This window comes from Erithacus rubecula, assembly GCF_903797595.1.
Source record: "Erithacus rubecula genome assembly, contig: scaffold_671_arrow_ctg1, whole genome shotgun sequence".
Classification (NCBI taxonomy): domain Eukaryota; kingdom Metazoa; phylum Chordata; class Aves; order Passeriformes; family Muscicapidae; genus Erithacus; species Erithacus rubecula.
In genome coordinates, this window is record NW_027635668.1 from 14207 (window position 1) to 19202 (window position 4996).

At 49.7% G+C, this 4996-nt stretch overlaps 2 long non-coding RNA genes across 2 annotated transcripts; both read right to left on the reverse strand.

The window, feature by feature from the left end:
- Nucleotides 1-827: 827 nt before the first annotated feature.
- On the reverse strand, nt 828-2241 carry LOC306816568. Its single transcript, XR_013777711.1, has 3 exons — nt 2167-2241; nt 1380-1543; nt 828-920 (listed from the first exon to the last, which is right to left on the reverse strand). It is a non-coding gene; the product is annotated as an uncharacterized lncRNA (long non-coding RNA).
- A 1005-nt stretch (nt 2242-3246) lies between these two features.
- On the reverse strand, nt 3247-4534 carry LOC306816567. Its single transcript, XR_013777710.1, has 3 exons — nt 4381-4534; nt 3834-3937; nt 3247-3278 (listed from the first exon to the last, which is right to left on the reverse strand). It is a non-coding gene; the product is annotated as an uncharacterized lncRNA (long non-coding RNA).
- Between the last annotated feature and the right edge of the window lie 462 nt (nt 4535-4996).

Below are 4996 nucleotides of genomic sequence, written 5' to 3' on the forward strand. Positions count from 1 at the left end.
AGGGTAATGTTCACATGCGCTTTGCTTCGGATGAGGAGGTTGCTTGAGGCCCAGAGTGGGAGGCTGGTCCTTTCAGGAGAAACTGAACTGAACTACTGCTTTCTTTTTAGTGCATGTGGCTATTAATGTTACAGAATCAGAGAGGTTAGAAAAGTCCTTGGATGCGGCCAAGTCCATCTGTGCACCAAAACTCAAGAAAGCTTTGTTGCTGGGTTAAAGGACTAAAGCCCGCAGCTTTTATCCCTGCAAGCATAGTGAGACAAGGCCAAGTCATTTAGACACAATTGCCTGAATTAAACAAAGCCTCCCTTTGCAGTCCCAGGTGAGATTTTCAGGAATCAAAGGATGAAACCCCACCGTTATTCCATTGGCAGGAATGGGGACACACCTTTGTAAGTCCTGCCAGCTGAGCAAGGGGCTGGGCCTGCGGGAGGAGGCACGTGCCCAGATTCTTCTCTCGGGGCAAATGCTGTGTTTGTAACACCAAACAAATGGAACAAACATTGCTTGAGGATTTCATACAGACAAAAAACAAAACAGAGCAAACTTTGGTTTAATGAACAAGACTGCTTTTAACTTAACACAGACTAAATAAGGAAAGAAGGAGCATAGCCAATAACACAAAACCTCCTACATTTACGGATAAATCTAATACTACTAATCAAATTCTAATAATACTAACAAATCTTAGCTAATCAATTGAGAAATGCCTATCTAGTAAACTAAAGGGAAAAATAAAGCAGCCTAACATCTTCAGAAACCATCCTATTTCCATCTAGTCCTCTTGATGTCTAACTCTTGCTGGGCCTGGACAGCTGCAGGGCTAATTTGTTTTTTTCTTCTTGGCGAGAGGCTCTGCTTCCTTCTGTGGGTGATGTCTTCTCCTGTGTGCATTCCTCCCCTTCGTGGTTGCAAACACCCTGGAAGATAGGAAACAAACCATCCATTGTTCATTCAATGCACACCATTAAACCCATCTCCCAAATTTCCATTTCTCTATGTATTTCTGTCTTTCCAGGCTGAGACACCTAGGTGAATTTTTCAGCACCATGAATCTTTGTTGTTTCAGTTCCTTGCGATTTCTTTCTCTTTTTGCCTCAACCTCTTTTGAATTCCAGCAGCAGCATCAAAGCAAGCTCTGGTGTGCCTATTCCTACTTGTTTGAGCTGTGCCTTGCTGGGGCACAGCAAGGTTTCAGTCTGAATGCTGGGCTTTAAGTGAGCAGTTTGGGTTGAAAGCGGGCTGTCAGCACGTTGAGCACGGCTGCGAGGGCCCATCCCCCAAGTGGCCTGGGCTTGCCCCGTGGTGCCTTTGGGAAGGGCCAGCGTGTTTTAGTGCCAGGGCCGGGCTGTGAGCAGCCAGAGGAAGAAGTTGCGCACCGTTGGCACTGCCCGCAGGGAAAGGGGCCTCCCGCCGAGCGGGGCGGCTGGGCCGGTTGGCAGCAGGGACACTCCGCCTTGCAGGCCCTCTTGCGCCTTCTCTTGCCTGTCTCCCCAGGCTCCTTTCTGGGAGGGCTTTGGCTCCTCTTTGCTTCACGCACCGTCTGGAAAATAAAGGATCCTCATCAATATTTCCTTCTTCCCACAAAGCTGGAAATCAGAGCGTCCAGCACAAAAATCTCGTGGCCTAAGGAAATTGCTCCAAACCCTGAAGAGCTGAGAAAATGCCTGGATTTGGAGGTGGGCTGTGCTGGTGGGGTGTCAACACAGCACCTTGCAGGAAAAAACACCTCCTTTCTACTGCCCACAGGCCTGAGTTAAATATGTCCGTGTCTTCAGATCGACATTTTTTTAATATACCTCTCTGCCTAACAACTCTCTATCCCTATGTTTCCTCCACAAATGCAGCCGGGAATGGAGATGTTAGCAAGCGGTGGGAAATGAAGGATCTGATTGGCATCAGTGAAGGTGCCAGTCCCTGAAAAACCAGTCTACAAAGAGTCAAAGCCGATGTTGGTGAAGGTGCTGCTTGGTTGGGTCAAAGGGATGCTCCAGAATTCCCTATTTCAGAGCAGCGGCACAATGAAGATCATGGCAGCATCTGCTGTGCCTTTCCCAGGGCATGGGACCTGGCAGAGCTGTGTCTCACATGGCTCGCCAGCAGGTTTTGTCCCCTTCACTCAGGTTCTTGACACTGCTGCCTTGTCTTGACTTTCTTCCTACTCACCTGAGCAAGAGTGTGGGCAAGTCTATGTTCTTTTTTCCAGGAGTAGTAGTACTCCACACACTGTGCCACAGTCTTACTTGGAATCTGTTGTGAAGAGAAAAAGAAGGAATGTGAAATGGCCATCCTGTAGTGTGGGTGGGAGAAGAAGTAGAGGATGGGGTAAACAAGGAAGTAAAAGCATGGAGTAAGTGGAGTAGGGCATAGAATGAAATAAATAGGGAGTAAAAGAGGCATTCTGCCACGTGGAAAGTCATGGATTATGCTGCATAATGCATAACACACATGATGCACAGATCAACAACAAATCCACCCAGCACAGTTTTTCTTTCCCTTCCAGTCCTCCCGGCACAATATGTTGAGGAAGCAGCAGCACAAGCATGCGACAAATGTGACAGAATAAACCTGTGTCTTTCAAAAGAGCTTGGAGGAAAGGGTTGGAGAGGCACAATCACTGCTTTCACACAGGATTTTCATCCGCAGGAAAAGGGATGCCCCATATCTTTATTATTCCAATATTTTTCATCTAGGAGAAGAGCGAGACTGAATTGCAGTATTTGGAACCAGAAATAAGCAACATTTCCCTCTTATGATCTGCCAGTGTTAAGAACGTCCTATGGCTTTACCTGCTTCTGGATGAGATTAAAATCCTTGCCATAGGTTAGAAGAGCCTTTAGGAAGGACTCCTTCTCCTCAGGAGTCCATCTGTCAGAGCCTGGCAAATAAAAGCAGCAGGTAAATTGATGCTTCTTGCCACTTGAGGTAGATCCCACTGGCCACCAAGAGGCAATCGGCACTATCCATCATTCACCTGTGCACGTCTGCTCCCTCAGAAAGTAAGGAAGGCAAGAGCAGGCATTGCCCAGGGAAAAAAGCACGGGAAAGAAGTCAGGCTGAAGGACTGGATGCTGCTGCTTTCCCCGCCCCCAGAGAAGACGAGACCTTGTGCAGGTGTTGCCGTTGAAGCGTAGACGCCTGACATGGCAGCTGAGGGGACGGCAGCAGCTGTGAGTGAAGGAACAAGCTCTGCTTTGCTTACCTGCGTAATGGTAATCAGCCAAGGCGTGGCCTTGAGGTGTCGCAGGTCCCCCTGAGAGCAACATCTCCAGAGCCTCCTGCAAGATCAAAGGGACACAGGCTTCAGCTGCCCCACCGCATGCAAAAGAGCCAAGAAACATAAACTCTGCCTTTAATCTACTTAGCCTCTTCAGGCATTCCTTCCACTGGATGTCTTATGGGTCAAACCTTGTGATTTGCTGCCAATCCCTCGTTTTTGCTACCCAGTCCTTTAGTCGTGCTCCCCAAGAGTGGCATGTGGCTCACCAACTCCACCATTTTGCTCCTCCTGCACCCAGAATTGTCTCAGCTTGCTGAGGCTTCTGGGAGTTTTCCCTCAATCCACCCCAAAATGTCTTGGAGAACCAAGATCTCCCGGAGGTTTGCAAGGCAGCAGGCTTTGGTACTCTGGGCCAGTGCCTCCAGGAGAGATGTTGTCCCTGCCGGAGCCATTTGGGCTGAGCCCTGACACAGGTGGAGGAGACACAGCAGGCAGCTACGCTTCTTCTTAACTCTGCTCTTCAAGGAGCAGCCAGGAAAGGCTGTCCCAGTGGCCAGGCCTTAGTCATTCTTCCCTGTCCCCTCTTCCCTGTGCCCAAAGAGCCGCTCCTTACCGGAACGCTGCCGCGTGCCTGGTGCAGGCAGTGCAGGGCGAGCTCCAGGTTAGCTGCTGCCCTGGGAAAGCCACGGGAGCTGGCCATGTCCAACAGTTCTCTTACTGCAAGCACAACAAAATCCCACCGCAAGTCAGGCTGGAGCCAAGGAAGGGGAAAGGATGAGATACAAGGGAGAAGGAAAGCGCAGGAGCAGAAGACAGCAGGTTGGAGAGCATGAAAAGGAGAGCAAAGAAAGGGGCAGCTGAAGCAAGGGCCCATTTAGTGCTGGCTCTCCCTTCAAACCATATTCTCTAAAATGATGCATTTGCCAATCTCCCTTCTTCCAGTGGCAAATGGTGCCAACCACGTCTGAGAACAGGAAAGTTGTTCATTTTTCTGCTCTGCTGCACAAACAGAGCATTCTCCTTGCCTCTAACATGGCCACATAGGACGATAGTTGAGACAAGGAGAAAAGCATAGCATGCACAAAGCTGCCTTTTGAGCAAAAGAGGAGAGTTTTACACATGCAGATATCTCAGGGGTAGAAGAAAAGCTGGGCAGCCACCTCTGTCAGGTTTGTCCATGTCAGAGTCATCATCCCCCCAGGGCTTCCAGACCAGGGATGCAGGCTCTTCATCGTCACTGGGCGGTCTGCTCTGCAGCTCGGGGAGCTCGGCCTGAAAGTCACTGCCAACGTTGATTTTTCTGAAAGCAAGAAGGAAGCAAAGGTAAGAAAGGCAAGTGGTGTGTCAAGAGACACATCCCGTGGAGCCACGGGCTTGAACCCATCCCAGCTGACTCCGAAAGAGCAGTTCTGCTGGTGGCCAGTCCTCAAATTTGCCATCCTGTAATCCTTAAAACTCACGGCTTAATGGGGGCTCTTGCTTTCCTTTTCATGGTGCCTCTCCTTTCCACCTGAAAGAGATGAAAAGAATGCTGCAGATAAAAATCATTCTGCCGCCATGTGTCAGGAGCCTTCCTTCTCATCCTCAGCATCGCAAACCACCAATTCCTCTGTCCCAACAACCCTCCGTTTGCTGTAATTGCTACATTTCACTTGCAACTTCTGAGGCAGGACCCCCCAGATGGCTGCAGTATCCTCAAGAGGGGAAGCAGGAAAGCATGCACTGCTGCCTTCAGTCTTGGGGCCAGCGAGAAGACCCAAAGGAACGGCATGGAAG